The sequence below is a fragment of the Salvelinus sp. IW2-2015 genome, linkage group LG19, assembly GCF_002910315.2.
Source record: "Salvelinus sp. IW2-2015 linkage group LG19, ASM291031v2, whole genome shotgun sequence".
Classification (NCBI taxonomy): Eukaryota; Metazoa; Chordata; class Actinopteri; order Salmoniformes; family Salmonidae; genus Salvelinus; species Salvelinus sp. IW2-2015.
The window spans coordinates 23,748,381-23,767,038 of NC_036859.1; the positions used below are offsets into that span (position 1 = coordinate 23,748,381).

Consider the following 18,658-nt stretch of genomic DNA (forward strand, 5'->3'; position numbering starts at 1 on the left):
TTGAATCAGGGCTCAGCCCTGGCCTGCCGACGTCCCCTGGCCCACTCACACTACCTGGGTATATCCCAAATGGCACCCTATTCGGTGCACTACTTTTGACCAGAGCTGTATGGTCCCTGGTCAAAAGTAGAGCACAAGTATAGGTAATAGGGTGCCATTTAAGATACACTCCCCTGCCTATGTCCCCTAGCCCCTCTCCCCTATAGTAAGGGTACACACTTAGCATTGCCAGCCYAGACAAAAGTCAGACCTAAATAAAAAAGGCACTTTAATGGCTATCAACCCTGGTCCAAGAGGCTGGCGTCCCTGCTCAGTCTTCAGTGGACAGCTATGGTACGTCCCAAACAGTACCCTATTCCTGTTGTAGTGTGCTACTTTTGACCAAGGCTCATATGCACTATATAGGGAATTAAAATGGGGAATAGGGTGCCATTTGGGACACAACCCATGACTCGCACCCCGTAGCGGAATTAGCAAACACTTCTCTTGTGAATTAATGGTGATATCATAAAATATCCAGAAGACTGGGTGTATCTAGAAGAAATGAGTCACTCCTAATAGACAGAAAGCATAGGACCAACCAGATGTTATCTGCTCAGCCCTGGCTGCTACCATTGGTAAAACAGGATAGGCATTTATAACAGTCTTTTGTGTTTTCCTAATTTACTGATGCCTTGTGACACTTATGTGCTGGAATGTGCACCAAACGACTGACTGGGTGCGCGCTGTGAAGTGAAGTGTAGTCCAAGTGTGCTCATCGTCAATGACCCACTTCTGTCCCATTAATACATCCCAAATTGCTATTTGAATGAAGCGAACAGTCAATGTAATTTACTTAGAATTAGTCCAAATTATCCTCTAAGAAATATTTCTGTACACTGACTGAGCACACAAAATTGGTTCAGATTTTGCTCAATGGGCCGATGGAAGGCAACATGAAAATAACAGGCTGACCTTATTTTACAGCCTGTGTGGGCTTGACAATGTCTGTGTCAGAAATGGCACCATATTCCTTATATAGGCCTATTGGGCTCTGGTCAAAGGTAGTGCACTACATAGGGAGCCATTTGGGACACAACCAATGTTATAATGCATTGATCATGGAACCAGATCAATACCATTGAACACACTTACACTGTGGCAAACTAGTTTTGGCCTGCGGCCCACCTGTTGCTGTCACCTGGCCTATGCTTTTCTATGCCAGGCAAGAAGCCGGCAGGGTGAGAGGTGTGTTAAAGAGCCAGGTTCACCTTCCTCAGCCCTCTACTGAAGAGATGCCCCATGACCAACAGCTAGGGGCKTACTATACAACTTGGTCAAAAAAACAAATAGTATGTAGTACACTACTTTTGACCAAAGCCCAATGAAATGCACTTCTGAGCCCTCGTGTCTGATGACAGGATCCAGAAGCCTAAATTCATTACTGTCAGTTAACTGTACACATTTATTTGGCCACACATTCACAGCTCTATATACAAAGTTAATTTAGTATCCCAGCCCCCTCACCAGACTGGTGGCCCTCTGGGTTGTTTACAGAGGGGCTTGTCCTGTTCATCTCCGGTGGCATCAGTAGGACTGCTGACAGCACACAACAAAGAGCTAATGGAATGTTCTGTGGATATTTAAATTCCTCTCAGGATACCGTAGGAAGTTTGAAATACACAACATAGATAAAATCACACACACAAAACACTCACCTAAAAACAGCAACAATTCTATACCAAGAAACAAACAATTCTAAACTTAATGTAATCTCCTCCATTGGGAAACAATAGCTATTTATTCCATTCCTTGATTACTTACCCCTTTGACCAAACATGGGTCCATAAATCAACAGTGTCTGACCCATGGCTACTGTAGATTCAGTTTCACAGCAAAAACAGGAGAAGCCCTCCCATATAGCCTGGTTAACGTTGAGCCCAGGCAGACAGGCAGTCACAGCGCTGTACACGCTACGCAGCGATGTAGACAGAGACACATGCTGGAGCAAGGACATGCACAAACAGCAGATTACCTCCTGTGTCATCTGCTCCTAATGACAGCTGACAAACTACAGCACAAATCCCCTCAGAGCCGCAGCTGATGATCTCCAATCCCCTCCCCCACTCTTCCCTGGCCCCGCCTCCGGAAATCCAGCAGCTAGAGAGAGCAGAGAGCACTCGAAAATTCCAATAGTTTATGATGCCAGGCCCCAAAAAGTGGTTTCCCTTTTCACCAAGATAATGGCCTGCTCTTGTCACATGAGACAAAGCAGAGGCAACAATGGGCTGGCAAAAGACAAAAGAAGTGAGTGTGTTTTAAACACAGCAGGCAGCTGGCTTTCGTTTCACTAGCCAGTCAACCTGCAGAGGCCTGTCGCTTCTCTTTACTTTCACTTTGCAGATCATTACATAACATCAATATTTGGTTTATAACAGTTCTATAGAACCAACAAATGGCTTGTTGTCATAGAGGTATGTATGTCAGTAATTGCCAGTAAATGTAGATTGTTGTTAGATACAAATATAGTATACACTATATTATACACCGTTTGCTAGCGTCCTGTACAGGGGTTGTACTTGTACATCAAACAGCCTCACGCCCTCGGAAACACGAGACAGGCTCCTCCTGCCTTATGGCTCAGACAAGGCTTAAGTGTCTTGTAGTAAACAGGACGGTTCCAAAGCAGAAATGGCACAATATCAGGGAGGGAATGAGAACGGTTGATTCAGCTGACTCACCTTGGCTTATGAAATGCATCCTTCTTAACGAACTTCTGCTGCAGGTTTCCTTCAGGTATCACCCACTCCTCTCTTTGAAGGCCTGAACAAGAAGAGGCATACTACAGTTTGATCCAAACCTAAAGACACATTTACTGTACATTCAATTGACTCGAGAGCTATAGTTAATTTTTCAATACAATCAGCCAAGTTCCACAGACACATTGCTAATTTGCATTAGTTGAACCTGCGAGGACCGGTAGCTATACCATGATTACCTCACTTCAACGTGTGAGCAGCATGACATGAAATTGAAAGCAACAAGTCAGAAAGCACTGCAGTAAGAGAAAGAGTAGAAAGGGGAAGCACATTTGTTGGTGACTGGTCAACTGTATACATCTGCTAGAGCTTCCCCGGTGGTGTTTGTCTGATTTGTACTGTATGACAGACGCTGTATGACAGACGCTCAGCAGGCTGCAGCCTCAAACCACAGAGAACTTAAAGATGCACCTGGTCCCAGAGAGACCAAAGGGAGGTGTGGGGAGTGGGGCCTACAGCTGATCCTAACACACCATCCCATTCAGAGGGAGGAGCAGGGCCTAGGAGCAGGGCCTAGGACCTAGCACACACTGGTTGTATTTCAGGGTTTCTTCTTTCATTGCATATTGATGTAGGCCTACATCCATCACATCTCCTGTTAAGTGAATTTCAAAAATATGCAGGACAAAAGCAAGTCAAATAGGCTTCAAATGAGAACAGGTGCTGTGTGCGCACACAAAGCAGTTGCAGACACAGTCCAGCATTGAACAGGGACAGGTTAAATCTCCCCAAGTCAGTCAGGACTATCATGTAATGCTGTGTGTTGAGAGCAGCAGTGCTTTCCTCCTGCTGTAACTTGATCTCCACCAACCACAGGGCCCCGAGAGAGAGGGGATGGGTGGGGGAGCATGGCCAGAGGACATCAGCTTTCTGTTGATAGTCAATCAGTTAAAGGAAGAATTCACAACAAAACAATGAGCTATGCTTAGGATGTACACTACCAGTCAAAAGTTGACACCTATTCATTCTGTTTTTTTTTTACTAATTTCCTACATTGTAGAATAGTGAAGACAACAAAACTATGAAATAACACATGGAATCATGTAGAAACCAAAAAGAATTGTTAAACAAATCAAAATATTTATATATATTTGAGATTCTTCAATGACAGTTTTGCATTGGCTCATTCCCCCCGGAATGAACCAATGACAGGGCAGCTCGAAGAGCAATGCTGGCTCACCCAGATCAATTCATTTGATCCAGTCATGTGATCTGAACACAACACACATCAGGATAAAATGGCACCTCACTCAGATGGAATTTCTCTCCTGGTTGATGGCTTGAAGCTACAGTAGATACCCGAGCGGATCTCTCAGACCTTTGGCCGAGTGCTTACAAGTCATTACTCAATCGACACGGAATGCTGTCATGAATTTTAATTTGTCCAACTGGCTCATGGTAGACTTTGCCCCCTGCCTGCACAGATCTAAAATCCGATTTTTCTCAACCAATCCAAGCCATTACACGGTACAAAGTACAGCTGATCTTAGATCTGTAGAAAGTAAATATTGTTTTCTCCATAGTGTTTTCTAGGTGTCTAGTTTCACATCTGTACACCAACATAGTAAACTACAGAAGCACATGCGATGGTAGTGATCCTTAAACCATTTTACACACACACACTTCCAGGCTATGATTAATTTGTGTTACCAAGCAACCAGATGGTAAGCATCTAGCCTTAGAAGCCTTTTGTCATTATGGTATTGCAACAAATACTTCTTGCCTTCCGATGTCAGCAGTGATGATAGTTAGGATGTTAAATGGTCGATATCATGATCACATTGTAATACCTGATGATTTTACATTGATCCTAACTTAAAACCACCATAACCACAAACTTATTTTCATAACATGGCACAATTAAGCTTTGTTCACAATGGTAGTTTGAAATCACTCAAATCCCCCCCTTTTTTTTTTGCATGTCCGACTCAAATCTGTTATTTTTCCTGCAGTCTAAACAGCCAAAAAGCATATGGAATCTGATATTTCAAGCCACATTTCAAACCACCATGGCCATGCGACTGGTCTCTGAAAGGTCAAATTTGATTTATTTGCCCTCAAGTGGTTTTTAAACTGCTATTTGGCATATCTTGTTGCTTGCTAGCTATTCTGTTGACAGTTTGCCAAGAACATGTGGTAGCTAACTAGCTTGTTAATTGTTTATAAAACAAATGAGTGAATGTGATAGAAAGCTAAACAGCTAGCTAGCTAGCCAGTTCAGTTCTGTGGCTAGCCAAAAATGACTAGCTTTGAAAGTTGGATCATCTTATCCTTTGATGCTTTAAAAAAAAAATTATAATAAGTTCTTACACAATGATTTTGAACATTCAAAGCAACTGGGAAACATCCATGACAGACATTGTTGTCACTTTAGCTTGCTACATAACGTCTGAGTGATCAGAAGCATGAGAACCACTACCAAATCAGCCTACACCACTCGTTACTATAATAACTATTGTAGCCATGTCAGCAAATAACTGCTGTCTGAACACACACACAAATCCAGTTTGGTCACTTGTAACTTGGTGTTTGGACAGTCAATATTCCAAAACAGAACTGAAAAACAAAGCTGATTTGAGCATTAAGGCCTGCAGTGTGAACAAGGCTTCAGAGTTTATTGGTAGGCTTTTCACATCCATACTACCTAATATTATTCCAGGCTAATTCATGCAACCACTGCCTCCAGGTTTCTCTACACATGCAGGCAAATACTGCAGAACAATACTTGTCCTAACCACTGGTGGAGTTAACATGCGAGCACCTACATGAAAATGCTGCTGACCTTTCTCACAGCAATGTGGGATTCCCGAAGAAGAAAATAACATTCTAAACAAAACAGAGGTTGGATCCAAGCATGCAGGCTTGGCTGCTAGTCATGTTAGCCCACAGTGCTTCACACAGGGTGTAGCACAGGGGAGACTTTACCACCAGGGCCCTGTCACATAGCTGCAGAATTATGGCCACAGCTCAAACCAAATTAGCACTTGTTATGCAACCCTGGACTTGGCTCCCTGGCCACTGGTTCATTCTGCTGCATTCCCTCTTGTTTGCTGGGTGGCCTAGAAACAGTTTACCATGGTGGGTTGTGACTGTGTGTGTACACCATTGCTGCATTTACACAGGCAGCCCAATTCTGATATTTTTTTTCACGAATTGTGTCTTTTGACCAATCAAATCAGCTCCTTTGCCAACAATTTGGCAAAATATCAGAATTGGGCTGCCTGTGTAAATGCAGCCTAAGTACACTTATTCGACTGTGTGTGTGTGCGGACTGTACACTGAGGGGTTCACACACACAGATACACCATTTGAACCAGTCTCCTCCTCAGTCCAGTATGTTACATCCACCATTTCATGACAGTAATTGCTATTTTTCTACATTGCTGAATGCTAGAAAGGAATGGACCGCTTGTTGTAAGGTGACAGTCCACCCATGAACCGTCATTGAGGTATTTGAGGAGATGACTGCCAGAGGGTGGCAGCACCATATAAACACACACTCTGTCCTGGGAAGTGCCCTTGTAAGCAGCACTGGCCTGCATGCACTTGGAAGAAAACTGTAATGTGACTAATTCTCCAGTACCGAGCTAGGTCCAATCATTTAGAATTGTAGTCACCCTACAGAGCCATTCTGTCCCACAGTATGGTGGACAACATATAAACAAACAATGCTGTTGTATCATAACCTGGTCTGCATTGTATACAAAGATAAAAGGTAATGAAATGAATCCATATGAATAGATCAATTGAACAACTGTGACAGGAACTGGGCACGCTAAAGTAAAAGAGAAAATGTATGTCCAAAAGATAGAATTCCAATAGTAACATGAACGCAGAATGGACATTCAAGGGCCCTGGATAAATTAATAATCATACTGTAGTAGTACACAGCCTCTCATAACTAGGCCACATAAGAACAGATATACAATACAATTACTAAGAAGCAGAGCATTACCCTGGAATTTCAATGGCCAGTGGAGGAAAGCACAAGGTGAGATGTAGGTTAGAGCACTCAATTTACTGATGCAGCGCTTCAAATATCAGAGTTCTGATTACTTTGAAATGAGTAAATAAACTCAAAGCAAAAGAAATAACTGATGTTGCTGTGATTTCAGCAGACGGGAGATGGGATTTAAGATGGGATTTAAGTTCAGGCAGGGCTGTGACATCAAGGAATTTTCAATAATGGTTATTGGTCAGCCAAATGATCGCAGGTCACTGTTATAATCGTTTGAATAGTATTGTTTCCATAAAAKATATATATATATGAAAAGGCACACATTTTTCTCCTCTCCTGACTGCATATTCTGCTGCTGAAGTGAAGGTGGCATAGCCTAGGCAACCAGACTCCTTTCCTAAAACACCTAGGTTGTTTCAGCAAGGAGCAACACAGTTTCATCGCAGCTGTAAAGAGTTCATGTTACCACAGACAATAGAGTAAACTGCAAGACTGCCTGTCTTCAGTCAGCTGTTCATTCCACAAATAAACAAAATATAATAAAAACGGTTATGACGGTTATTTTATTTTAGTCGGTTACACGATAACTTTGCAAGCCCTAAATTCATGTTTAGCCTGCAGAAACCTGCTTTAAAAAACTGCCCATCGATCAAAATATGCAGGCAGGCAAGTTCCCATTCAGTTGTCAAAGCGTGGGTTGGGACAAGCATGCATTGGCAGGCAAGCTGCAGAAGGGCGAGCAGGCTACTATTCCCCATCGTTTATCAGTTCAATTATGACAGCCAACTACAAGCTGAAAGTTTGAGAGGGTTTATCTACTGTTCCCTCATTAGATTGTAGCTAATTTCATTCTGGTATTTTGTGGCTTTTGGCGAATGCTTTTCTAATTATCAAAAATGTCACTGTTGCTACTGCCTGTAAACACAGTCAAAGTTCAAAGTAAATGATGGCAGGCCCATGTGGAAAATTGCTTATTTGCATATAGACCTACTGTAGCTCCGATTGGCTATGGTGAACCGGTCTGCGTAGAGTCCGGTCCTTGACCAGACTGACACGTTTTTATTAGGTGTTATTTACTGAATTGTCCAAATGCATGGCCGCTTTCCCACTCTATATTGCATTAGAATTTTTCACAAAAGTCTTCGTCTACGTCATTCCCCAACATTCTATGGAAGTATGAAAACGTGAAAATGACCATAGCTAAGTGCTCGCTACTCAGAAAATGTAAAGTAATTTATTTTTATTTTTTTAAAGGCATCATATTCTTCCTGGTGGTGAATATGAACAGATTTAAATAKGATTTCATGCCAAGAGCGTTGGGCCAGTAACCGAAAGGTTGCTGGTTTGAATCCATGAGCCAACTGGGTGAAAAATCTACCAGTGTGCCCTTGAGCAAGGCACTTAACCCTAATTGCTCCCATATGTTTCTCTGGATAAATGTATTTTAAATGCCTAAAATGTAAAATGCTAAAACACTGTCAGTTCCACTTTAAATGTTAAGTACAGTCATCGAGCTATGCAATGAAATGGCATCCCTTCCAAATCACTCGCTGTGTACTGTATGTTTGAAGCACATGCCAAGTCTTCTGCATAGCTTACTAAATAATGGCAAATGAACAGGCTAAAAGGCTCTAAAGCGATAAGCAAAATAAGATCGAAAATACTATATGTTCCATTACTAAACAAATATAAAGTTGCCCATCTCTGTCAACAAAGTTCAGTTTTTCATGTAAGATTCGTGCATTTAATAATGAAAAGATGGACAATGACAGAACAAGGAAAGCGGCTGTGTGATGCAATAGCTTTCCAAGTTCACTGGTGTGTAATACAGAAGCAGAGAATAAAGTCTTTAAAGGGCCACTAGTCCAATATTAAGAGATTCTCTACCAATAGATCCAGCCTTTCGTCCAATCTTTATATTTCTACTCTAATAGCAGTTTGACTTATTAGGTAATATCTCACTATGGATAACACTACACACCTGCCATATGGTCAACCTTCTGCAGGACAATGTATTGGTGGCCCACTGGCCCTGCTCAATCTTTACTAGCAATTTAAAGCTGATGATTCATTGTGATTCATTAACACACAGTAACACAGAGATTCTCACAACAAGGCAAGCAATAAAATAATACTATGATTGAGATATTTGTTTTAACCGTTTAGGTGATAGTCACTGATAAACCAACAGTTAGGTTATAGGAACGAATTGCCAAATATTTGTGTTTTGGAGAAAAAAGAAAAAAAAATTGAACAGTTATAGATAACTCCTGTGGGAAGACTTGCGTCACGTTCGCCATATGACGTCACTCAAAGGTTGATGAACAGTTGAAGTCAAAATGATATTCCTTTGAATGTGTCAATGTGATTGATATATTGTTGCACTTCTCAGATCGCAAAAGTTTCTAACAGTGTTAAATAGTTGATAAAACGGATTACCAATCGAAAATGTGGTGCCTTGCTTGCTGAGGATTTCCTACTTGAAATCATACGCCAGTGACGTTTGGTTTCTTCAACCACATCTGTTCTTTTGGTTTCAATAAGCTATTTTGCATTATGCAAAAACCTCGAACTACGTGCAATGTTTACCACTATATCCGCTATCGATGTCGTTGTTCAATCTTCAAATGAATTTGCAAATAGAAATCTCCTTCAACTTCTCTCTGAAACTCAAACACAGTAGCCTATAGACTCACAAGCCAAAACAAATGTGATTTACATTGCTTAGTAGCCTAAACAAAGTTAAACTTCAGCAACGCTTCAAAACAAAACTAGTGTGGAAGTAATCTTCGAACCATCTAAAGAAATATCTCGCTTCAGATAACAAGCAACAACGCAGCTTCCCAATGGTAAACCTAAACTGACATTATGGATTATAGCATATATATCTGCACAAAAACATATTTCTTCACTACAAAATGCATATATTGTAAGTTACTCTCCATAACTTACCGTAACTTGAAGTCCCATAAATGTGAACTGCTATGTCAGGACCTTCGTACTCGTGAATCGGCAATGTAACAGCACTGCCGCCATGTTCCTCTGCGATGACTGGGTGCTTGTTTATCATGCCCGTAGTCCTCCCCCACACGCGCAGCGCACCAGCCCTCATTACCACAATAGACTTTGCTGCTCACAGAACAGAAGGACAAAATAATGACACTGCAGCCAGCCATAACAGCTTAAAGGCAGACAGACTCATGGTATCAATGCGGCCGATTAAAGTTTGTTAACAATGTATTTTTTTAACTTGAATAGGTTGACCCTGCTGTGCTTACTCAGAAGTGTTTTAGTCATATCGTCCTTTAAGGTTGAATTTAAATAATGAAACATTACATTTTGGAGTCTTTCAAATGTAGGCTACCAACAAACACCCCGTCATTTTAGGCCCAAATTAATGAGTGAAAAAGTGTGCCTTACTCTTCAGGTTTGTATTTGATGTTAGGCTTTGTATTTGCCATGCAGCCCAAGCTACAACACATTAATATAAGTAGGAGTCAATTAACATGCCTCCACACAAACACAGTAAGATAGTGCCTCTCTTCACATTAGGAATTTTGTCTCTATGGCATGGTAAAAATGTCTCAGGCAGATGTTCGAACTGCTCATAAATCATCTGGGTCCAAACCATAGAGCTAGATAGAGGACTCTAGTGCCGAAAAGCCAGTTAACATGGGCAGTGCCATTGAGGACTTTCATAATTCTTAACTAGTCAACTGGGTGGGACTTCCCATGAGTTAAGGAACGATCACAATTCCATCCACATCAGGAGGGATCAGCCAATTAATTATACTCCTGAGCAAATTCCATAAATGCAGGTGGCAGTAAATCGACAACTTTGGTTTTATACCTGTTCAAACAACACAATCCAGGTGGTAGTATGTACCCTTTCAGTTTGTTTACAAACTCATAGAAGTAGTAGAAGACAAAAATGTACTACTTCAAAATGGAGATGGCTTCAATGGTGCTGCCCATGCTCTCAAAGACACCATAAGGGGACAGATACAATGTTGCATCCTCAAAATATCCATAGAACCAATTAGGCTACTTACTTTCCCCCGTTTCTGCCTTTATAGTGGCCATAGCCACTTACTAATTGGCCAAACCTGCTGTTGATAAAATAAATTGTTGTTAAATAATGTGCTTCAATTAAATGGAGATTGTTTGGGGAAGGTAAAGGGTTTGTACATTTTGAAAGAGGGACTCGTGTAGCTATTTCTCTGCCTTATGTTATACTCGTTTCATGCTTTTTAGCAGTATTTTACACCTTTTAATTCTCTATCCTGTAAATATAATATTTATCTAGTTCGAGAAATGTGGGGGATTTAGTTCCATACATTTCATAGGGTGGAATTAAGGGCAGCCAATCATTGCTTTGGTTGCCTATTACAGTTTCAAAATCACAATTCAGTAGTACATTCAAAAGCCACCCCAACCCACCAACCTACTCAATGTTTTTTCTGGTTCAATGAAAGTCAATTAACTAAGTAAACCAGACCCAGCTGCTATTGCATTGGTGCCTATGGGAGACCCTCCCCGTTAAATAGACCGGAACTGACCTTGGTAGAATGTCAGCCTATAATGGCATAGATTTAGCATTTAGCCCACAAGCAGGGAACCACTCAACAAGCAACAACATTAGGATATTACCAATTGCCTTCCAAACATTGAGTGGGTTGTCTCTTGCTTCCACTTCCGTCTCTGATTCTACTCCTCTTTCTCATTTTCCAGTTCGTTTATTCTTTCTTTGATTAACACTGCCACCTTGTGAGTATTTCTCAGAGTGACGTTAGCGCATGCATTAGCGTTGATCATGGTCCTCCATACAAGGTTTAAATTGCACAATAAGCAAAAGGCAATGAATGATGAAATTAGAACGTTCAGTCGCGTTTTGTTCTATTTTGAAAAAGTATAATTTATTAGGCATCTGCACATTTTGCATTATGGAGTCATATAGTTTGATCTTGGTGTTTCAATTGGAAAATCAGCGTGATCTTGGTTGAAATGAACTCTTTGCACAGGGTTTCAATTTATATGTGCTTATCTTGAGTTCAGCTGTCCCTAGGCACATACCGAAGTTCAAACGATGTCCTCAAATGTCCAAAGTCGGCATGTTAAAAATGGATGAAAGGTGGCCACCAGTACATTGGTAGCGCCCTAAATTGATGTGCCGGGCCAGCTATACTCTTCTTTCACATTTCAACTTTCTCCTTTGGCTGTATTCAGACAGTACAGACACAATCATTTAATTGATATGAAGAATAACTTAATATTCTTGCAAAATACTCTTCATATCACACCAAACCAAGCTCATTTGTGCGTTGCACAGGGAAATCCAAGATCTCAAGTGTCCTTTGTCGTATTAAAGTGTGGATCACAAACTACTCTTCCATTTATTTGTGTGAGAAGATTCATCACTGGCTGAATGAAAATTGGAGACAAAATTATAAACATCTAGAACATAGTATTACAGTACATTAATCAAATAGTGTAACATAAGATGACAATTTAATTGAGAGAAATTAAGACAAACCAACAGTTTTCTTCCCATCCTTCTCAAATTCCTTAAGGTGATGCACAAGGTTCACCTTTGTTGCTTTATGCAGACGTTCAGGTGTCTCCTAAATGTTACAAAGTGAGATACAAAGTAGAGTATAGCACAAGATTCCACAGATTTGTAAATGTTCATTTCTATAGGCAAAGCAGTGTTAGTTAGTATGTTTTGAATGACTTAACATTCTTGGGTCAGCATCTACACATACTGTATATCAATCTTACGGTTACCAACAGAGGATCATAACTTTAAGTTACCATTCCCACACCTTGTAGACGACTTTGACCAGTTCCATAGAAGTCAATGTGTTCCCATACGGCTGCCTGGAGGACAGTGAGGAACTGTTGCTTTCTGAGGTTTCTATGGCTGATGTAATGCTGGAACTTAGAAGCTGCATCTTGGACCACAGGGCTATGGCCTGCAGATATTAGATAAGGAAGAAATTAATGACTCTTGTAGAAGATGTTTTTGTGTTGATTTCTATACATAAAGAGCCTTCAGAAATCATTCATACCCCTTGACTTATTCCACATTTTGTTGTGTTACAGCCTGAATTCAAAATGGATAAAATAATTTTTTTTCTCACCCGTTTACACACAATACCCCATAATGAGAAAGCGAAAACATGTTTTTAGACAGTTTTGCATAATGTATTGAAATGTAAACACTGACATGTATAATTTATTCACACCCCTGAGTCAATACATGTTAGAATCACCTTTGGCAGTGATTACAGCTGTGAGTCTTTCTGGATAAGTCTCTGAGCTTTGCACAACTGGATTGTTAAATATTTGTACATTCTTTTTCAAATTCTTCAAGCTCTGTCAAGTTGGTTGTTGATCATTGCTAGACAGCCATTTTCAAGTCTATTTATTTTCAAGCCAATTTACACTGAACAAAAATATAAATGCAACATGTAAAGTGTTGGTCCCATGTTTCATGAGCTGAAATAAAAGTTCCCAGAAATGTTCCATACGCACAAAAAGCTTATTTCTTTCAAATTTTGTGCACAATTTTGTTTGCATCCCTGTTAGTGGGCATTTATCCTTGACCAAGATAAACCATCCACTTGTACGATGTGGCATATCAAGAAGCTGATTAAACAGCATGATCTTTTTACAGGTGCACCTTATGCTGGGGACAATAAAAGGCCACTCTAAAATGTGCAGCTTTGTCTCACAACACAATGCCATAGATGTCTCAAGTTTTGAGGTAGTGTGCAATTGGCTTGCTGACTGCAGGAATGTCCATCAGAGCTGTTACCAGAGAATTTAAAGTTCATCTCTCTACCTAACCCGCCTCCAACGTCGTTTTAGAGAATTTGGCAGTACGTCCAGCCGGCCTCACAACCACAGACAATGTGTAACCACGCCAGCCCAGGAACTCCACATCTGGTTTCTTCACCTATGGGATGGTCTGAGACCAGACACCCGGACAGTTGATGAATCTATGGGTTTGCACAACTGAAGAATTTCTGCACAAACTGTCAGAAAGTCTCAGGGAAGCTCATGTGTGCTCGTCGTCCTCACCAGGGTCTTGACCTGACCGCAGTTTGGTGTCATAACCGACTTCAGTGGGAAAATGCTTAACTTTGATGGCCACTGCCACGCTGGAGAAGTGTGCCCTTCACGGATTAATCCCGGTTTCAACTGTACCGGGCAGATGGCAGACAGCGTGTATGGCCTCAATTGGGCGAGCGGTTTGCTGATGTCAACATTGTGAACAGTGTGCCCCATGGTGGCGGTGGGATTATGTATGAGTAGGCATAAGCTAGGCACAACAAACACAGTTGCATTTTATTGATGCCATTCATCCCCCACCATCACCTCATGTTTCAGCATAATGCACAACCCCATGTCGCAAGGATCTTTACTCAATTCCTGGAAGCTGAAAGAGGCCCAGTTCTTCAATGGCCTGCATACTCACCAGACATGTCACCCATTGAGCATGTTTTGGATGCTCTGGATCGACGTGTACGACAGCATGTTCCAGTTCCCGCCAAAGTCCAGCAACTTTGCACAGCCATTGAAGAGGAGTGGGACAACATTCCACAGGCCACAATCAACAGCCTGAACAACTCTATGCAAAGGAGATGTGTCGCGCTGCATGAGGCAAATGGTGGTCACACCAGATACTGACTGGTTTTCTGATCCCCACCCCTACCTTTTTTAAATGGTATCTGTGACCAACGGATGCATATCTGTATTCCCAGTCATGTGAAATCCATAGATTAGGGCCTAATGAATTAATTTCAATTGACTGATTTCCTTATATGAACTGTTACTCAGTAAATTCTTTGAAAATGTTACATGTTCCATTTATATTTTTGTTCAGTGTAAGTCAAAACTGTAACTAGGCCACTCAGGAACATTCACTGTAATCTTGGTAAGCAACTCCAGTGTATATTTGGCCTTGTGTTTTAGGTTATTGTCCTGCTGAAAGGGGGATTTGTCTTACAGTGTCTGTTGGAAAGCAGACTGACCAGGTTTTCCTCTAGGATTTTGTCTGTGCTTAGTTTTATTCAGTTTCTTTTTATCCTAAAAAAAAAACTCCCTAGTCCTTGCTGATGACAAGCACACCCATAACATGATGCAGCCACCCCCATGCTTGATAACATGAAGAGTGGTACTCAGTGATGTGTTGGATTTGCCCCAAACATAACGCTTTGAATTCTGGACAAAGTTACATTTTTTGCAGTTTTACTTTTTTGCCTTATTGCAAACAGGATGCATGTTTTTGAATATTTTTATTCTGTACAAGCTTCCTTCTTTTCACTCTGTCATTTAGGTTAGTATTGTGGAGTAACTACAATGTTGTTGATCAATACTCAGTTTTCGCCTATCACAGCCATTAAACTGTTTTAAAGTCACCATTGGCCTGCATCATTGTGAAATCCCTGAGCGGTTTCTTTCCTTTCCGGCAACTGAGTTAGGAAAGACGCCTGTATCTTTGTCGTGACTGGGTGTGTTGATACACCATCCAAAGTATAATTAATAACTTCACCATGCTCAATAGGTGCCCTTCTTTGCGAGGCATTGGAAAACCTCCCTGATCTTTGTGGTTGAATCTGTTTGTAATTCACTGCTCGACTGAGGGACCTTACAGATAATTGTATGTGTGGGGTACAGAAATGAGGTAGTTATTCAAAGATCATGTTAAACACTATTATTGCACACAGTGAGTCCATGCAAATTATTTTGTGACTTGTTAAGCAAATTTGTACTTCTTGCCATAACAAAGGGGTTGAATACTTATTGACTTATTGACACTTCAGCTTTCATTTGTAATACATTTGTAAAAATGTCTACAAACATAATTCCACCTTGACATTATGGGGTATTGTGTATGGGCCAGTGACACACATCTTAATGTAATGCATTTTAAATTCAGGATGTAACACAACAAAAAGTCAAGGGGTGTGAATACTTTCTGAAGGCACTGTAGCTAATGTGAACTAGCCATTTGAAGGTGTGACTGACAGTATAATTTATGTAATGTAATGTGTCTTTTCTAATGGATGATATCCATGCCTTTTTTGAGCACTTTTCATTCAATTATACCATTCAGTGTTTCAGAGTTGAGTATATTAGGTCAGCCTGTGAGTCCAACAGGATTTGCAGAGATTTCACATAGTCATAGAGATCTTCAAACACGACAGTTCCCTCCCCCAGAATACAGTCTCCTGAGAAGTTGGCCTTCTCCTCCTCCKACACGAGGACCTCTGTGTGTCCTGGGGAGAACAGGACCATGCACAGACAGATAGACAACCATGCTCAGACTGTGGATGAGACACTGCACATACATACAGCCACAGAGATAGACAGACATACAGACAGACACAGATGACACTGGCTTTGGCCAATATATTACTTAAAAGGGCACATGCATGCACATACTAGTAACACATAGTAACACTAGACAATCAACTCACTTCAGTGTGGCCCCCTCTATCTCCATGCTTCAGGTAAGTGTACATCTTACTTTGCACTATTATTTCGTCAGTTGGGGGAGAGCGAGGAAGTTTACTGACTTTTAACTCTGAATGTGCATGCAAAAATAAAAGCACATTGGCCTCTAGCTCTGGTCCAGGGCATTACACTTGCTGACACAGAAGCTCAGTCTCAGCAAGCCATAGATTATGTCCTGAAAATGAGCTAGTCTCTGTAGAGCTTCAGCGCTGTCAAACTGGAGCTGACCAAATGACAGAGAAGCTTATCCTCAGGTGTCACTCTCGCCTCCAGTGATGTCCCTGCTGATGTCTATCCGCCTGTATGGTGGTGCTGCCAATGGGTGACAATGATCTCCTGGATGGTAGTGTTGAACTGACTCAAGGCTTGTTTGAGACTGCTGATGTACTCAGGGACAGCAGGCTCTCCTGTGTCTATCAAAACTTGTCTGAAAACAAGTACAGTACTTCATTCATGCATCTTGACACTTTTGGTCAATTTCAATATCCATACAAACAATAGCTGCCTACAATCTTACCGCATTTGACCCAGCCCATTCATAGACACTAACTACGTCTATTGACGATAGTAACTTCTGGTCGGGGGTGTTTTGTTAAGAGCCCTGACACTCATTATGAACCTAAAAACGCATCGCTTGCAGTACGGTTTTGGAAACATAAGGAACTGAAATCAGCGAGAAATACTTTTCTAAAACAAAAGGTTAAATTATTACAAAAATCTCTGAAACTGGAAACACTTATCTCCCTCACTAGCTTTAAGCACCAGTTGTCAGAGCAGCTCACAGATAGATTACTGCACGTGTACATAGCCCATCTATAATTTAGCCCAAACAACTAACTCTTCCCCTACTGTATTTATTTATTTTGCTCCTTTGCACCCCATTATTTATATTTCTACTTTGCACATTCTTCCACTGCAAATCTACCATTCCAGTGTTTTACTTGCTATATTGTATTTACTTCGCCACCATGGCCTTTTTTTTGCCTTTACCTTCCTTTGTATATAGACTTATTTTTCTACTGTATTATTGACTGTATGTTTGTTTTACTCCATGTGTAACTCTGTGTTGTTGTATGTGTCGAACTGCTTTGCTTTAGGTCGCAATTGTAAATGAGAACTTGTTCTCAACTTGCCTACCTGGTTAAATAAAGGTGAAATAAAAAATAAAAATCACACCTTTATAGGATTAGAATTCCCACACTGCCATGTTTCCATGTTACAAGGCATGTTTATTGAAAAAAGAGGAAGACAGGATTACCTGTGCCAATTAGCTATCTGAGTCTGAGTGTAAATSTAAGTAACGTTAGAACGTGTTGTCACTGAAAAATACAGTCGCATTCAAATGTGTAAAAAACGGTTAAGTGTATATTTTGCATTTGGGAAATTATTTAGAGGTGATACAAAAGTAGAGAGCTTTAGCTATCTTTATAGAATTGTTCAGCAATTGAGAATCTATTCATTTAGATGTCGCCGATTAAACTCCAACTTCGCGATTTAAGATGGAGTTGAGCGGTGACTAGTGTGGGCGGACTGAACCTCACAATAAAGGAAGTTATCAAAAACGACAGATTTCAAAAGAACAGCCCCCGATTACACATGACGTTGTTCTGTGTAATTGCGCGCTATTCTTTGCGTGCTAAAATACGTATTTTATGTAACTTTGGAGCTCCAGTGCGCTCACACAAGTCGCACACGGTGGAGTTTAGTCGGCTAGTTTAGATGGGAGTATTTGTCCGTTTTGGCTGCCAGAGCCAATTCGCCTCTAAACAGAACATGTAAGGTCCTTGGACTATAAGGAGTAACGGTAGGCTCATTTAGTCCATTATTGGGCTACAATAGACAAACCAGAAAGAATGGAACCCTCTTTGCTACAATAGCACCTGGAAAGCTSAGCCGATGCTCTCCAAGAGGGGCAAGCGTGGCTAGCAACTGTAGTATATTTTACTAAATGAAAATCGCATTTTCTCGTTTCCACTAAATATTTATTGGTTTCTTGTACTGTCATTGAACCAGGGTTGCATGCCAGAATTCACACAACTGGAAGACAACTGATCGATACGAGGGAGTATGGCAGTCATGGTCCGATTTACGGCAAACAACCAGGTTAGAATATAAATCTCAATGTAAATTCAAAGGTGCAACAGGAAAAGGCGAGGCCAAAGACACGGAAGTTTCAGCTAGAAATTTGCTTTGAACTTGGAAATAGTCACCCAGTGGAAGGTTACTACCTGTATAACGTATCGCCTCGTTTTCAAAATAAAAGTATTGTTGGGAGGAAAAAAGCACAAGCTGGTAGGTAGATCAGTAGGTGGAGCCATTGTCATTTTATTCAGAGATAATATACGTGTGCAGTCTAGACTTGGTTCCATAAGTCTTAATC

General features: G+C 40.9%; 1 protein-coding gene and 1 pseudogene across 6 annotated transcripts in view; both read right to left on the bottom strand.

Annotated features, from left to right (window-relative positions):
- Positions 1 to 9,850, bottom strand: part of LOC111979184 (nuclear receptor coactivator 2) — a 70,995-nt gene extending 61,145 nt beyond the window's left edge. For 4 of the 6 annotated variants that reach the window (XM_024009542.2, XM_024009540.2, XM_024009543.2 and 1 more), the window contains exons 1-2: positions 9,709 to 9,850; positions 2,721 to 2,802 (exon numbers count right to left, since the gene is read on the bottom strand). The gene's annotated coding sequence lies outside the window, so the exon portion shown is untranslated. Of the gene's footprint in view, positions 1 to 1,803; positions 2,034 to 2,720; positions 2,803 to 9,708 lie in introns of those variants that run through there. The other 2 variants (XM_024009538.2, XM_024009539.2) reach the window with 2 other exon arrangements.
- A 2,428-nt stretch (positions 9,851 to 12,278) lies between these two features.
- Positions 12,279 to 18,406, bottom strand: LOC111979045 (endoribonuclease LACTB2-like; annotated as a pseudogene).
- Positions 18,407 to 18,658: the final 252 nt, after the last annotated feature.